The 18,709-nt window shown below is 35.8% G+C and overlaps 1 protein-coding gene across 1 annotated transcript in view; it reads right to left on the reverse strand.

Annotated features, from left to right (window-relative positions):
* Positions 1-18,709, reverse strand: part of SESN1 (sestrin 1) — a 99,765-nt gene that overhangs the window by 79,387 nt on the left and 1,669 nt on the right. The gene's annotated exons all lie outside the window — the stretch shown is intronic.

Genomic DNA, 18,709 nt, shown 5'->3' on the forward strand with positions numbered 1-18,709 from the left:
TTACTGTATACAATTTTGCATTCAATTAAGAGGCACACAGGCTCCTAGGAAAGACATAATCCTCAATCTGAGAAACCCTAAATTGTTGCATCTTCCAAAATCTCTGCTCTGAAAAATTCCTTCAACTCCCTGGAGAACAAGAGTGATTCTTTTTTACTAATTATTTAATTAAAAGACAGTTAACTCTAATTATTAGCATTTCAAACACAGTTTTGTTATCTAAAACAGTTCTAGAGCAAAAAAGAATAAGGGCCTAGCTATTAAGAACTACTTATTTCAGCTTCTCTAAAGGCAAGTTTTATTTATTGATTACCTGTGTATAAATTAGTCATCAATATATTTTTATTCTATGGTGGCTGATTTTCCCTCTGTACTCAGCAGCTTACAACAAGAATGTTGTTCAGTACAACTCTGGTCCCTGAGAAATACAAGTATAATTCTAAATTATCTTAGGTCACATATAGCTTTTTTTTTTTTTTTTAGAGTAAGGTAAATTTGCCCCCACCTCCCCAAAAATCATGAAATGCATCTCTAGACTACTAAGAAATGCTTTAAGGTTCTATATGGTTTTTAAGTTTCATAGTGTATTGCTGAGCTCTTTTTCTTTTAAACAGAATACTACTAAAATATAAAACACAGTAGAGCAAGCAGGCAAGTAAAATAGTATCTTTCTTTTTTGGTTTTACAAGATTTATTGAGAGAGAGGGAGAGAGTGTTCAGTGCATGAGCAGTGGCGAGGAGAGACAGGGAGAGAGAAAATTTAGCAACTTCTGTGCTAAGCCCCGAGCCCCACACAGGGCTGGATCCCAGGACCCTGAGGTCATGACCTGAATCCAAACCAAGAGTTGGAAGCTTAACTGACTGTCCCACGCAGGTGCTCCAATAATAACTTTTGATACATGTTACCCTAATGTTTCATAACTGAACCACAATCTGGTAGAGCTCTCATTAATACATATCCAAATTATTACAAGGCTAAGGCAAAGAGCTTTAATAGGACCAAAAGGATGCTTAAATAAAGGCTAGCTGTGTCTGTGACTTGATCTACATTACCTTGTAAGAGAGCTAAGATTATGATAGTTGACTGCAGAACCATTAAAAAAAAAATTGGTATTTTACACCTGAAACTAATATGACATTGTATGTTAATTATACTTTAAAAAATAGGTATTTAGTCAGTGTTTTTTCAATAAAAATGGTATTAGCATTTGAATTTAATAGATCTGGGAACAATTATAAACGAACAGGCAAATTTATATCATTTGTACTAACAAAATCAATAATAAAATATTCTTTAGTTTTGAAAGGCAGTATAGTGTTGAGATTAATAGAACAAACTCTGGAGACCAGATGCCTGAATCTGAATCCAACCTCCACTGTGTAGACAACCTAGGTGAACAGGGACAAAACAGATAACCTCTCTGTTCCTCAGCTTCCTCTTACTAAATGAGTTAATGGGTGAATGAAAGTATGAGAGGAAAAAAGTCAAAGTACTAGTAAGCTCTATGAGGGTAGATTTTTATCTTTTCTTCTCACTAATGTATGTAGAGCCTAAAAGAGTGCCTACGGATAGCAGGTGCTCAATAAATATGTGTGAAATGACTGAGATTCTAATTCATATTAATATGGTGATTTCTGCAGGGATGGAAAAACTAAACTAGGTAAGCTCAGCTATTTAAACTTGTAAACTTTCCCTTTCTCTCCAAACTCCCTCCCTTAAAACAAAATGGAAATTATAAGTTTTCTTAAGCTGCACACCCAACTCTTCTAAAGCCCACAGCACCAAAATAGTAAAAATAAACTAGTTTTCAGTTGAGCAAGAGTGCCATCTAGTGTTCATAAAAACTATAATAAACTGAAAATTTGGAGTAAATTTTCATTGTGTGATGTAGGCAAAGAAAAAAAACTCATAAATGCAAAATCCATTAGGAAAAAAATCTGCTTTATCAACATCCAAAGTCTTTGAAAGAAAGGTAACTTTAAAGGAAATTAAAGAACTGCAGCTTTTAAAATTAGCATATGCCATTATTAGAACAATTCAGAGGGTATACTGAAGTTCTCTTTAACTTATGGATAACCATAAAAGTTATCCTCTTATCAATAGGAAGTGGTATTATTGGACTTATTTGCTCTTTAATGACATGTGTTTTTGGTTTTTATTAGAAGAAATAGAAGTACTCACTATAAAAATTTTGGAAAAATGTATTAAAATACAAACCATGGCCTGGAGATAACCACTGCTAGCATTTGGAGATTTTACTTAAGTATATACAGTATATATAGTGTGTGTGTGTGTATATGTGTGTGTATATATATATATATATATGTATATGTATACATATATGGGAAAATATTTCAAATTTTTTTTTTAAGATTTTATTCATTTATTCATGAGACACAGAGAGAGAGGCAGAGGGAGAAGCAGGCTCCATGCAAACGTGGGACTCGATCCCGGGACTCAATCCTGGGACTCCAGGACCATGCCCTGGGCTGAAGGCAGGCACCAAACCACTGAGCCACACAGGGATCCCCGAAAATATTTCAATTGTAATCAAATATTTGTCCAATACATTAAAAACAAATATGAGAAAATGATAAATGATTTTTTTAAAAAACTAAACCAAGAGCTTTCCCTACAATTGAAAAGCCCTGGCCTCAAAAAAACAGTATTCAGTGGAGTAAAAATTTTTTAAATTGCTATCAGTTATGTAATCATTTTAATCTGGTTCTGCAATAGCCAAAATCTTTAAGGAGCTGAAGCTTATAAAATGAAAAAAGGTAAATTATTATCTATTCCCTCTCAGATACTACTAAATTGACAGGAAAGTATACCAACTTTGGTTGGTTTGGAAGATTTGAATAAAAATTTGGACTTGCAATTATGCTAATCTCATTCATTATTCATTAGAGAACGCTCATAAGTTTTGGCCTTTTAATTCCTTTTCTCTTCAAATCATAGGCACAACTGAGATGTGATTCATAGGTCATTAGTCACTGAATGATGAAAGATGTTTGCCACTTCCCACCTTTTAGACCAATGCTGTTTTCCTTCTAGCACAAAGAATGGGAAGCAGGGAATTGCCTAAGATTGCACAGGAATAACTGGGGCGGGGGGGAGGGGGAGGCAGAAGCGCCATGGGGGACTGTGGGGATGAAAGAATATCAAGAAGCTGCCAGAGGCACTGGGCGGGCTGCTCCAACTGAGCCTTGGTGGGCCCCAGCCAGTGAAGAAGCCAGACCTGGGGAAGGGCATCCGTGACCAGACTGGTGGTCTGAGGCACCTTTAAGTGGAGAATGGTTGCAGAGTTGGGAAGCAGACAGACTCTGGGCTCATATTACTACCCGCTGGACCACAGTCTCTTTCAGGCCTTCATTAGGTTTCTGGGCACACAATCTAAATCTCAACTTTCTTCACAGTGTGCAGGGAGGTCCACTCTGCCCAATCCCTAACTTCATGAGATATGTTGTTGTGACAGGCTGTCTTAAAAATGATTCTCATTGATCCCTGCCTCCTGGTATTCACACCATTGTGTAATCTGCTCCCCCTGAGTATGGGCTGGATAAATGACTTGGTTCTAATGAGCAGATTAAGGCAAAAGTGATGCCATGTCTCTTCCAAGATCAGGTTATAAAAATGTGACTTCTGTCTTGCTGGAACTCTTTTGCTGGTTCTCTCTGGCTCTTCTCAGATGCTTTTTATGAAGAAGCAAATGGAGAAATCCACATGGCAAGGAACTGAAAGCAGCCTGCAATCAATTAGATTGCTCTCAATCCAAAAGCCTTCAAAGAATTGAATCTGGTCAACTGAATTGAATTCTATGTGTTTGGAAGCACATCCTTCTCCATTTGAGCCTTCAGTTGAGACCATGGCTCTCGCTAATACTTTAATGACAGCCTCATGGGAGATTGTGTAGCAGAGATCCTAGCTAAGCTGTAGTCAGATTCTCAACTCATACATATTGTGAGATGATAAATGTGTATTTTTTTGAGCAACCAAATTTGTTATGAAGCAATGGATAACTAATTCAATTGGTAAACAAAACAAAACAAAAAAGCTGCTCAAGGCCACCCGACTGACCATACCCTGACAGTCTTTGCCACCACGCCCCAACTGTGGCAGTCTCCCCAGTTACTGTCAAGGCCTGTGCCCTGCTTTTCTTCTTGGCACAACTGGGCACTTCTTTTGTGGGTTTATAGGTTCTCCTTAGTTCTCCTTAAGTTCTCCTTAGTTCACCAGCCTGGTCTCTCTCTCCTACCCAAGAGCTTCTGTACCTTCAACATTGGAAATAACAGGGCATAGGGGGAAATTTCCTGGCTTCAGTGACCAGACCATCTTGGAATCTAAGTGCATGTGTGGGTTTCTAAGATAAGCCACCCATCCTATGTATATTAATTTTATTCCTTTTTGCAGTTTCTATTCACCATTTATCAACTGGTATAAAAATACTTCAGTATTTTAACAAGTATTGTAGTGCCAGTGAGTCCTGGCTGAGTATCAGCACTGGTTTGTGCTGTAAGATTAATTCCTCAGACAAGATTCAAGATCCTAGTTTTACTTCTTTTGAATTAGTTTTTAAATATAATTAATGTAATTTTTACAACTCTTTTGGACATCTCAATCTCTAAATTACGTGGTATTACCACGTAGAAACTGCCAAGCTTGAACTTTTTATAATGCCCAACACCATAATGAGAAGGAGCTTTGACAAAAGTCATAGTTATATGTTCATACATGCACTGACAGATGGCAAAAGGAAAATAAAAAGGGGCCACAAAAGGAAACAAAAATGAGGCCAAACTTAGTTTGCAGGGAAGTAGAACAGAGCATTAATAACTTCCAGCCAGTCATCAGGGGCTTGGTTTGGGCATGCTGGAGATAGAAGGAGTGTATACTTGTGTAAACAGATGAGTTGAGGAGACAAGTTAATTATTACATTAAAATTTATATGCTCCATTAAGCTGTCTTTATTATCCTAACCCATCCTGATCTTTCTTTGCTCTGAATTAATATAGCACTCTATATATCATAATTTTTCCACACTTATTTTAAGTTATTTTGCAATGTAAAAACGTATGCTCGTTTAAAAAAAAAAAAGCTATAGGAAAACAGATTAATGTTTAAGAACACAGACATTTAGGAGTCAGATATGCCTCCTGCCCTCCCAGTATTCACTACCTCAGTTATGTAAGACTCACCTCAGATAATTGTTGCAGGTATAAAATTAGATAATGCAGAGAAATGGACCTTCAAAGAAAGTGCATAAACAGTTTGTATAAATTACTCCAGAATGTGGATATAAACCCCAAATATAAAAAGGTGACAGTATAGCAAAAATTGAATTTTGTAGATCTGGTGTGACCAGAAAATGTCTTTAGTGGTTGTACCCCTTAGGCCTGGGAGCCAAGGAAAGCAGTATCCAGGAAGACTAAAAGCACTGCTTCTTAATGAGAAAGCCTAGATTTTGAGAAGTTCTGCTTCCTTGGCCAAAGAAATCAGAAACCTATTCTAATCTTATAACAAGGGGGTGCATTCATATTTGCATGTTTGTTTTGCTTGGGGAACAGATCTTCCTCAAAACCCATAATCCACCTGAAATTTGCAAGTTATAACCAAAATGCTTATAACAATGCTTAGCACATAGTAAGCACTCAGTAAAATTGAGTATTTATTAATAATTATTATAAAAAGGAAAACTAAAATTTCCAATAATCCTACTCTGAAAGAGAACTACAGTTAATATTTTGGTGCAGGTACTGCATTTGGTGCTTCTATCACATGTGGTGCATGCCTTTTTCCCCCTCTATAAAAATATATGTATTTGGCACCACTATAAAAATTTCCTTTCCACTTAAATACATAATCTTTTCTAATAAATATATTTCAAAAGAATTTTCAATAACTGTAAAACAGTCCTTTATAGAGGTATTATAATTTAATTAACCCATAATATAACTACTGAGTATTCAGATTACCTACTTATATGAAAATACATATAGGTAATACATTTATATTCTAAATAGCACTACAGTGATTATCATCATACACAAATCTTTCAGATGATTCCCTAGATGTGGAGCCATTATGTATACATTCCTTTAACAACAGTTGCACTGTTGTCAACATGTTATCATAAAATTTAACATTTTTAGTCACAGTCTTGATTTGCTCTTAATTTTTTTCCTCTACATCACTGATAAATTCTTAAGGGTAGTGGTTGTCTTCTACTGCTTTTTATATCCCCCACAGTGCCAGAACAGTGTCAGGCACAAAGAAAGATTCAAAATGAATTCTTACTTTTAAAAAGTATATTTATTTCAGCCTTAGATGGGGAGACAGAGGTCAATCAGAGGTGCTGTGGGGTTCTGGGGAAAACAAAGCAACCCTGTCATTAAGTATTTCAACAAAGGGAAAGTCACAAACTATCATTTAGTTTCATTCCAACCAATAAAAAGCATTTGATATAAACATGTACTAAAATAACAGAATATTTTAAGGTTTGACTCTTCACATTTTTCAACACACCAGCTCCCAAATTCAAAGAAGCAGCCATTAAAAACTAATGTAGATTGGAATTAGACTCCTCTTAATCTTAATAATTACCACTAAGGAGATATTAATATAATGCACTGAAGAGAATAATAAAAATAAAATCAAGATTAAAATATTCATTGTGTGTTGGAAAAGCCCAAACAACTTGGGGTCAAATTTTTGTTTAGAAAATTACTTTGATATGTCAAACTGAAGAAAGAAAGAAAAGAGTTTGCCTTACATCCATCCATTCTCCAATACTCAATATAGGCCCAATTGTGCAAAGTTTATTTAAATCTTCAGCATCTAAGGAAGATGAACTAAACTTTTGGTGAAGCATTTAGGAAAAAAGCAAATGGAATTATTTGTTAGTAGCTGTTACTAATTAAGGAAGTATAGTATTTAGATTTTCCATCTTCTCTGACAAGATTCATTGCCAAAATCATTTTGATTTATCTTGCTTACTAAACTTTTAGGGCACATGCCTTAGATATCAAAACTCTGACCTAAGAAGTGGTATACAAAATTATAGAAAATGCAGGCACTATTATGAATTTGAAAGTATTTTGTGCTTACCAGTATAGTTATGACGGGATTTACAATTAGAAAATATCAATGAAGTATTTTAAAATTTAATTTGCAACATACAGGCAACAAAGTTAAAACTACCTCAACAATTATGTTAATTTAAGTACATAATTCAAACTGAGTAATTTCTTAAAATCATTATATAACTTAAGTCACTTCACAATTTTGGCAATCAAGATTAAGATGTCCCATTTTGATCAGATAAATGTTGAACTATGGAAAGGGTAAGAAAAAAGTACCTTTCTATACTATTTAAACATAATCCTTTATGGTTCCAATACAAATTTTCCACAATAATAGAATAAAAGAATCCAAAAGCTTTAAAGTATGCATGAAAGATATACAAACGGAAAAATGATTTCTATATGAGCTCAAACTAATGATAATCTGGGCTTGATTTCTAAAAGGACAATTGAGGCCTCTTTTCATTTTAGCTGTAAACAACTTGCTGTTATGACATGTAATGCAATACCATATTTTAGGAAATTTCAAACATTCACAATCCACAGGAAAAATACTCAACACTCCTACACTATTTTTTTTTAAGCCCACAATAGTGCAGTCTTTCAGCTACAAAGCCAGAAGCCAGTTAGAAAACCAGTACTTTTCCACTAGAGTTACTTATGGGGCGGGGAAGGGGATGTTTGACACTGCAAACGTTAGGGTCTAAAATAAGATCATTGCAAGGAGTTACTACAACACTCACACTGCCAGCACTGTCATGGCAACAATGAACTAGCTAGGAGAATGCTCTTTTAACATTCAAAGCTAACCTTGAATCTATTACTCATGGAAATATACCAAATTTTCTTTTAGGCAATTTGCTAAAGAAATCATCTTACTTGGTAATCTCCTGAAATAAAAATAAATCTTTCATATACCATATTTCCAAGATCACAGTCCAGTCTCCTTGGAATCAGTTGACATTTATGATGACAATATAAAAAAATTACACAGGACAATGAAACATGACATTAATCAGGTTCCAAAGGCAATTTCAAGATGGGTCAGGGTTTAAATAAAAATTTGGTGTGCAACTTACTAATGTCTAAAAATGTAGTTTCCCCTAAAAATACCAAAGTTTTACATTTCATCCTAAAGGAAAACTAATTTGGCACACACACACACACACACACACACACACAAAATAAATAGGGATGTCTGGGGGGCTCAGCAGTTAAGCATCTGCCTTTGGCCCAGGGCATGATCCTGGAGACCCAGGATTGAGCCCCACATCGGGCTCCCTGCATGGAGCCTGCTTCTCCCTCTCCCTCTGCCTGTGTCTCTGCCTCTCTCTCTGTGTGTGTGTGTGTGTGTGTGTGTGTGTGTGTCTCATGAATAAATAATAAAAATCTTTAAAAAAATATTTTCACTGCTAGGAGCCTTATATTAAGTTTTTATTCAGAGAGTGCAGTATAATGGTGAAAAGTATGGTCTCTGGAGTCTCAATGCCTGGGTATGAAACCTGCTCCTTTACTAGCTACAATACCTTGGGCAAGTTATTTAACCTATCTGGACCCTGATTTTTCCTCATGATAAAATAGGGATAATAATACCTACTCTTACAATGTGGTTGTCAAGACTAAATGAATTAATATATGAAAAGGGCTAAGAACTAGGCTTCCCATAAAGAATGCCTATTTCTTACCACATTCAAAAGTATACATTCTGCCAAACTAAAAAGATTAAAAGACTGCTGCAGATGACTTAAGATTACTTGGTTCCAATGCCATGACAGATTTTAAGGGCGACAGGCATGGCAGCTTAGGAGGAGTCCCAAAGACACATACCAACCACATGCAACCAAGCAAATTCACGAAATCTAATATGGTGCAAAATCTCTTCTAGCCCCGTTACCTTTCTTGAGGTATCTTTTTGGCAAAGTATTTTTGCTCAGTTACTTTGTTTTAATCACATCTAGCTGTCTTAAGTGGGGCCAGTTACCTGGCAAGAATGAAGGGACTATTTTGGGGACTTTCAGTTTAATAATTTGTCAGGATCCCATGTGGGGAGCAGAGAAGGAACACGGATAGCGCAGCTCTAATCTTCTCAAGTAGACCTTCAAGGCTAGCAGTCCCTGCAGCAGATAATTTGCCTGAGTTATCAGCCATGAATCTACCAAGCATAGAAGATTCAGTTGCTTACTGACAACATTGGCATACAAGTCATGATTTGCTTTTTCTATATTACATGTCCCTGGAGATGTATTTGAAAGTCAAATGCTCACAGGTGGAATAATAGACTAACATGATATCAAGGGAGGAATCCAGTTCCCAGAAAGCTAAAGCTAAAACAGTATTTATAAAATCCTTAATTTGCTTCCTAGAGGTGTTTTTTCCTCTAGGGTGCTATCCTCTGGGCCAGGGAACCTGGAAAGTCGGTGAATATTTTCCCAGTTGCCCAGAAATTTGGGGTACCCTAAAAAGCATATCGTGCCAGGGGGCTCAATTTTCCATCTCTATTGCACTGTGGAGGCAGGACAGAATATTAATAGTTAACATTCACTGAGTGCTTACTGGATTCCAGTAAGCATTGCACATGTTACCTCATTTAATCCTTTCAACTCTGTGAGGGAACTGAGGTTTAAGGAGGTTATGTAATTTGCCCAAGGTCACAGAGTTTGGCAGAGCAAGACTTAAAGCCAGGTCTGACTAACTCCAAAGCCCATGATCTTGACAATTTTTTTTTTTTTTTTTTTTAATTAATTTTTATTGGTGTTCAATTTACCAACATACAGAAAAACACCCAGTGCTCATCCCGTCAAGTGTCCACCTCAGTGCCCGTCACCCATTCCCCTCCAACACCCGCCCTCCTCCCCCTCCACCACCCCTAGTTCGTTTGATCTTGACAATTATACTCTGATCTTGTCCAAATACCGAAGCAAAGGCCTTGGCCAAGGACCTCTTCATACTTGACCACCTGGATGACACATGCAGCTAGCTGCCTGCTGGCTCCCTGCTGGTGCCATCCTGACAATAGCAGAAGGGTGTTAGACTCCAAGGAGGGAATGGATGCTACAAATCTGCCATCACCACTACGGCAAATCTCTGAGCAAGCCAAACATCTACCTTGGGGCAGTGGTTGGTTAGAAGCACCCTGTGCTAATAAAGTTGGACATCAGCACTAATCAGCTTTTTTTTTTTTTTTTTTTTTACTAATCAGCTTTTTAATGAAAATTCAATGTACAAAAGGCAATTAGGAGTGTTAATATATGTGGATACAAAGTGTGGGATATTAAAAAAATCCTGAAGTATAATGCCAGTTCGGAGTTTGACTCATTAACTAAACCACCTAAGACCAGGCTTATCACCATCATCATCACCGATATTTATTGAGCACTTACTATGTACTTCTACGCTTTACACACTCACTTAATTCTCAAAACTACCCTGAGTTTGGTATTACTATTCTTACCCTCATTTTACAGATAAGTAGTCTCAAAGAATTTATTCATAAATAAATTTGTAGGTAACAAAGTGCTTTACCAATATGATCTTTTTAATAATCAAATCATAAGGTAGATAAATATGTAAATTTACAGATGAGGAAACTGAGACTACAGAGGTTTATTCATGAGCATATGGCTGGTAAAATCCAGTAAGATCTTTATTTTTTTTTCCCAGTAAGATCTTTACTCTGAAGTAATATCTCTAGTCAATGTGAGACTCTATGCTTAGAAAAGTCAGAAAACAAAATAAATCAAGAAATTTTTAAGCAGAATCATTATTAAAATTAAGTGAAACAGCCTTTCTTCTGACATGTCAAAAGGCAGATAAACATGGTGTTTGGCACAGAGAAAGTACACAACAAATACCTAATAAATGAAATGAGAAGAAATAATTCACAGGCCAAATGGTAAAATCTACACTGTCTCAAAAAAAGTTTAATTTTTGGGATGCCTGGGTGGCTCAGCAGTTGAGCGTCTGCTTTGGCTCAGGGCATGATCCCAGGTCAGGGGATCGAGTCCCACGTCGGGCTTCCTTGCATGAAGCCTGCTTCTCCCTCTATGTCTCTGCCTCTCTCTCTCTCTCTCTCTCTCTCTCTCTCTCAGGGTGTCTCAGGAATAAATAAATAAAATCTTGGAAAAAAAATTTAATTCTTTCTTATACTCAGAACCTCTGTCATCAACAAAACTGAATCAATACAGGTTATATTTTATAATTTGTCTGCCAATGCATACATTACTTGTTAGATGAAAAAGTAGACACATCTTAATTTGGTGAGGTATAATCTCTGTATCTTTGAGAGAACCCTGGTTTGTGAAAAAAAGTCTCTCCCTATCACTTAAATCACTTTTTACTTTTGAAAGGCTTCTCTTAAATATGTCCTTCAGTACCACTGAACATATCACTCTACCACTATTTTGCAAGGCTTGGTCTTTATCACATGATTGGAAGAATATCTTGCTGTGTTTAGGCTATGAATAGCATTTGAAAAATTACTCAGTTATAATTATAGACAGCTAACACCTGCCAACTTGCTAGAAAATGAAATCATGTAAAATTTTAAGAGGAGTGTGCAATGCCTGTCAAACACTTAAGTATCAAAACAGTAAATGCTTACTTTGAGTGATTCTAACTAGACTTTACTGAATATTACACATACAATTGATGAATTTTTAAATAGTATATTAACTTGTCAATTTAAATAATTTTTTAAGTTAAAACACTAAATGAATACTGTTTACTTTATTTGTTTAAATGAAGAGTATTCATTAAATATGTATATATGAAAGTTGATTTGGATAACCCACAAACTCCACATCATATATTTTCTTTCCCTTTAGTATGGTTTAAAAGCTTAAGAAGTTTTAAGGTAATTTTATAATATAAATAATGTATAAATATTTCATAATAATAAATTATAATTATAATTCATAAATCTATGAAACCACCTTTTTAAATTAAAATTACCTATTTACCACATTAAAATGGGGGTAAGAATAAAATATAAAACTAAAAATATCTCATTTTTCTAAGGTAGTGACATATTTCATTGTAATCTAATAAAATTTTCTTATTTTGTTATATAAAAGAGATTAGAATATAAGACAGGTAATTCCTGTGTTGCTGAATTTCACATGAGTTTTTTTTCTTATAAATTGAAAAATGTCATAAACTGTGACAGTCTACTAGTAACACAAACTTAACAATAACAATGCCAACTGGAAAGATCCAATAAATGGTCTAAATTGTTACCCTACAAAATTCCTAACTATTACCAGTGAAAAAGCTTTTTTAAAAAGTAAACATCTTTTAACCGACTTTTTAAAAAAATACACAAACATTATGATAAATGTATGTTTATCAGCCCTAGTTTAACTTGGTGTAGTAACCACAAGGAAAAAAGAAGCAAAGCATGAAATGTTCCCATAGTATGCCTATTTAGCTGAGGTTTTCACACTTCTATTTCCAGACTGCCCAATGCCCCCAACAATACCATCGTCAAATATTCTGAAGAACTCTCTGATGCGCCTGAGTACATTGTGCCTGCATAGAGTACTTGGTAATTTTATCAAGGTCAACGAAGATCTGACTTAACGTAATAAATGTGGTCTAGAAAAGTTTAAGTCCTATTTTCCATTGACTTCCATTTAAAAAGCAAGTATTTCACCATATGGCATGACAAAATAGACTGATTTGAGAAACTGCGACAAAGAAGAGATTAAAATTGGTGACAAAGCTCGCCTGGTGCTAATGTACCTCCAGCAGTACTTTTCATCCTTCCATGCACTTTAGGCACTGCCTCTCCCATGCCCCCAGCATTTCCCCTGTCCTTTCACAAGTTCTAAAAATGTCCTGATTTCTATGGTTCCTCCAATCCATGTTAATTTGCTTCCACATGAACACTGTCGGTTTTCAAATTTGAAAATCCTTTATGATTAAGACATGATACCAAAGAGGACCTTTCTGTGTCAAAGTTTTAAATGTTTGTTAACACTTTACTATATGCAAGATTCCATGTCTACTTTCTGTCAGGTCAGCTTCAGCAAATCCATAAGCTGTTTGAGTTATTAATTTATTTTCTATTCAGATGGCTAAAAGATATCCTACAAATTTCTAATGGTCACCCACCCAAAGGAAAAAAATATAACTCTAAAAAAGAACAGCACACCTATTTTCTAATTCTTCCACTCCATGGATGATCTGAATAGCAGTTTAAGGACACAAAGTGTTAAGATGAGAAAATAATTCTAATTAAGCTGAACTATTGTTTTTCAGACAGTCCTTCCTGAAGTCATGAGCAACCCATGACCTTAAATTGGAATCTAATAAGCAAGAGTTTAACATCCCATTTTTCTACAAAACACTATATCCCATTTATAAATTAAACAGTGTGCTGAAAAACCCCATTTTTGAATTAATCATTTTGAGATTTTTTTTTCCATGCTAGAGACCATCTGGGGCACTGTAACAGGAATTAAATATTTGAAATCTGAAAATTAAAAAAAAAAAAGTATCCTTGTTAGTTTCAGTCTTTCTGAAAGTCAGAACAAAGGAAGGGGACAGGATGTATTTATATATTATAAAGACGACACTGAGGGTAGATAGTGCAGATATGATTCATCCTGTAAGCCAGTGGGGTTAAAAAAAAAAAAAAAAAGATAAGCTATTACTTTGTCTGCAAACCATTTAGGGAAAAAAAAAAAAAAGTTAATAGCTGCCTTCAGTTTCTTCACATTCTCCATCTAAAGAAACAGAGACAACCTGAGGGGAAATAGCATTCTCCACTGAGATCAAAAAGCTACTAAAGAAAGTGGTCAAAGGTAGGAATAGAGAAGTCAGGAAGGCTTTCTCAAGGAAAGGGACTGAGTTCTCAGCATATTAGTAAAACAAGAAATGCCAGAAAATAACGGATATAGAAGAAAGATAGTATAAATACTGAAAGAAGACTCTCATATTTGCTGTGGCTAGGAGTAGCAATGAATTTGGTTGAGATGCACCACCTAAAACTTTTGGCTTTGACTACATATAGCAGTAAAAAAGAAATCAAAACAATTTAAAAGGCCAAATCTGCTTCTAGAATGTTCCTAATCTCATGTTACATTTTATAGCATCATTATAAATTATGTTTCTCACCTAATATAATCTAAATTATAACTAGACCAAAACAATATTTTACCTAGTGAGATATTAGATCAGTTCTAATATAGTAGCCTCTGAATAAACTTGACTGCGTTGTGTCCCCCTTCTTCCTCACCAATAGAAATTTTTTTGTTCAAGTGATGGGGGTGTCCTGGCTGTCAGGGGCTAAATGCAGATTAGTCCAAACCAAAATGAGAAATGCCCAATATCCTTGCCAATGACTAGCTTAGAAAAGGGCATGTGACTCAACCCTAGTCAATAAAAACTGACAGAAGTCGGCTAGAGGCTATGAAAAAAACCTTTCTTTCTTGATAGACACAAGTGAAAAAACCCTTCTTCTCTGTTGTAGATGGGTCATGACTGCACATGGAACCTGGAACTGTTGAGGCAACCTTTTCGCCATGAGTAGAAATAGTACTTGCTATGCTGAGGAAAGGAAAGCAGAAAGATAGAAGGTAAAAAGGTAATGTACTTCGGTAATGAACCAATCAACCAACCTTGAAATTGCCCAACCTCAATATTTATTATGCTAAATAATAAATCTCTTATTGTTAAACCTACAAACTATGTATTACCCAAACTGGATAGCAAATGGATACTCTAACTACAACTCTTAAAAACTGAAATGTGCATCATACCCATTTCTCCTTGGGTGGGGGATAACAATTACTTCACTAAATGAAAGCCTCCTCCACCCCACTTAACAAAGATATATTACTATTTGTTACTTATTCTAAATTTTCTAAAGCCAAATTACTTTCAGATAGTGTTAATTGCTGGAAAGCTTATAAGAAATTTTAACAGTTTTCCTTTTTCACAGTACAGAAATGAAAATGATCAAATGACCATTCTTAGAAAAGTACTTGACTATTTTGAACACTCATAATCTTTTGATGAATATCACACAGTCACATTCCTCCCTTAATTATATGCATCATAAAGACTACAATTCGGGATCCCTGGGTGGCGCAGCGGTTTGGCGCCTGCCTTTGGCCCAGGGCGCGATCCTGGAGACTCGGGATCGAATCCCACGTCAGGCTCCCGGTGCATGGAGCCTGCTTTTCCCTCTGCCTATGTCTCTGCCTCTCTCTCTCTCACTGTGTGCCTATCATAAATAAATAAAATTAAATTAAAAAGAAAAAAGAAAAAAAAAAGACTACAATTCATCCATAGACTATACTAATGTATCCAACCAGTTTTAATACATCTGTTCCTTTGTTTAGAGAATCAAACATATCAAAAAGGTATTAAGGGATTTAGAACAACAACAAACCCAGCATAAATAAAGCCTACTACGAGAATAGAAGACCTTCCTCAAAAGCAGGGAATGGTCTTATTGATCTTCCAGTCCACCGTACAGTGCCTGGCACAGAACAGTTCTCAAAAGTGTGTTCAATAGATGTAAATATGTTGATGTGAAATCAATAAACTGGGAACAGGAATACAGAGAATGCTCTCTCTCAATGTGCCAATTTTTTTTTTTTTTTTTTACAGGTTTAGTCATTTTGAGTTGAATCCATCCCACCCCTGCCCTATTAACTCTTTTTCCAACTACCAGACCTCTGAGCTGATTTACAGCAATTAAGAGCAGGAACAGCTGCAGGAATTGCATAGTCAGTTCAGCTTCTAATGCCTTAGTAACATATAACAGAAAGCATTATGGAGCACTACATTTTATTATTTGGCTTCCCATGTGAGGCTAGAACAGTAATGTGGAAGCCAGATGACACTGGACATTACGTGACACTCTTAAGTTTAAATTCTATCCCAAAGGATTTTAGGTAGGAGAGTAACAAGATCAGATTTCATTTTAGATAAATGACTCTGCAGTTATGTGGAGGATGGATATCAAGGTGGAGGACGGGGAAGTGACAGATAACAATGGCAGGACTACAACTATAGTAGCAGGGGCAGAAATACCTTCAGGAGCTTTTTCTAATCAGATGTATCTTAGGAAACTTAATCTCCACACATCCAAGAGAGAACTCACCACTCCTCCTAAATTGACCCTTTACATCTCTTCTGTCTCAGGAAATGACTGAACTATTCGCCAAGTAGTTCAAGCCGGAAACTGGAGAGCATCCTTGATTTCGCTATTTCCCTCATCTCCTGTATCCAATTCAATACCCTATCTTGTGGTTACTAACTCTTAGCGATCTCCCAAACCCATTCACTGTTTCCCACTTTTCCTACTATATCCTGCTCCACCACAATTTTTGCTTTGAACTAGTGGAATAACCTAACTGATGTTGCACATCCACTCTTGACCCCTGAAATTCAGTCTCCATGTTGCTCCGAAAGTAATCCTCCTAATACACCATGGATCATATCATCATCTTGCTCAAAACCCCTCAGTGGATTCCAGTTGTTACTAGGATAAAGTCCACCACTCTTAACTCGGCCTATAAGATCCTCTGTTATCCAACTCCTGCCTACAAACAGTAAGAATTCCTGATATCGCTGAGCATTTCTTAGGTGCTAGGCACTGCACTATGTTTTGCAAGCGTTACTTCATTTTATTCTCATTGTGAGCATCATCGTCATTTTGCAGATGAGGAAACTGAGTCAAGGAGAAATTATGCAACTTATTCAACATTGTAGAGCTAATAAAGTACTGGAGCCAGTTCGCACTACAGAGAATGTGCTTAAGCTTTCACTCTCCCTTCAAAAATATGCTCCAACCACACTGTGTTACCTTTCCTAGAACTCGTCAGCTCTCTGGCCATGAGGTCTTCACACAACTGTTCCCTCTGTGTGGAATGTCCCCCTCACAAATTTCATTTTCTGCCTGGATTATATCTATTACTTTGTCAAATCTCTGCTTAAATGTCATCTTTTCAGGGAAGTCTTCCCTTACTAAAATTACATTATTTGTTTACTTCCCTATGATCTGTCTCCAGTAAGATGTCCAAATTGTTCATCACTGGTTCTTAGTTCTTAGAATGGCATTCACCGGGGGGTTCAATAAACATCTGTTATGTGAAGGCATGCATGAATGATGTGGGGATGGAAACTCCCTACTCTGATAACTTTATTCAGGCTGATAAGAAATAAAAAGTAGCCAAATATAAATCTGTTCATCCACTGGATATTTAGTAGCTTCCAGGTCCCAGCCAGTACTCTTGAGAACTTGAAAGGCCCTCCTGGGGTCACAGACACATAAACATGTGATTATAGCACAATATAAGAGTGCCTGTTATAATAGTAACAAGAATTAAGTGCAATAGATGCAAAGATGAAATATATATATATATAAATCTATGGAAAACCTTCACAGTGGAGGGGATTCTTGAATTTTTTTCCAGGATGAGTGAATTCTGAAATATCTATCACATGGTCTATGTCTTTCACTTGTGAAAAAGGAGAGAAGCATTCATTTTATACTGGGGCACTTTACATCTCATTTAATTCTCACAACAGCTCTATGTTATTATTCCCATTTTATAGATGTGGAAATCCAAGCTAAGAGAGATCAAGTAACTTGTCCAAGGTTATACAGCACATTAATAAAGGAGGAGAATTTGAGCCTAGGTCTGACTCCAGTACCCATTTACTCACCAATATATCACAGTCCTTTGACCCTGCACTCCCCAGAGCCTAATTACTCCTGTTTTCAATATAATTCTGAACTAAATTGGTTATCTGCTTTTCCATTTGAATATAAATAAGCAACAAAATTAAAGATTCAGGAGAGACCAAAGTGAAAAGTATGTTGACAGTAAGGGGGAGGAACAGAAAAACTATTAAAAATCGAACACAAATATTTTTAAAAATGGATCATATAGCCCTATACACTTCACCCTCAGCTAAACAACAGTACTTGATGTGATTAATGATGATCCATAATGGTGGTTGTAGACACTGCAGTCTAAGAAATAGAGAAATAACTTTTAAGGCTTAGGTATCTAGAAAATTAATTCCTCTCTGGTAACTCTGGACAAATGAATTGTAACGGTTGTTCCCAAACTTTGTGGGAAGAACTATCCCAAGATCTTAAACGGTCTTCATTTTATGAACATGATTATTTTTTCTGTTGCTTTAAACCAACCAAAATAGAAAAAACTATTAATCTTAGCTTACATATATATATATATATATACACCCAAGTGAATTATAAGTTTTAAGAGCTTTTCATAAATGACTTCAACACGTGTAGTAATTCAGACTGACCAGCAGAGTGTTACTGACCATTCTTATGATCTAAAAACAAACTTTCTCTAAACAAAACAAAAAAGTCAAAATAAAACCCTTCTGATAAGTCCTCCAATAAAACTGGACAGATTGGTTATGCACAGAACAGGAGGAAAATTAACATTTTTAATCTGTTGCACTGAAAACTTAAAAAGATGCCTATGTGAAAAAGAAAAATCACGCAACTGAGGCAAACACAGAGAAAACTAATTGAGTAATTTACCACGAGTGTTTCTGCCATTCTACTCAACGTGGGTTCAACTTTTCAATCTTAAAATGTCACCTCCTTTCTAATCTAGGCTTTTATTTTTTTATG

The sequence above is a fragment of the Vulpes vulpes genome, chromosome 1 (genome assembly GCF_048418805.1).
Source record: "Vulpes vulpes isolate BD-2025 chromosome 1, VulVul3, whole genome shotgun sequence".
Lineage (NCBI taxonomy): Eukaryota > Metazoa > Chordata > Mammalia > Carnivora > Canidae > Vulpes > Vulpes vulpes.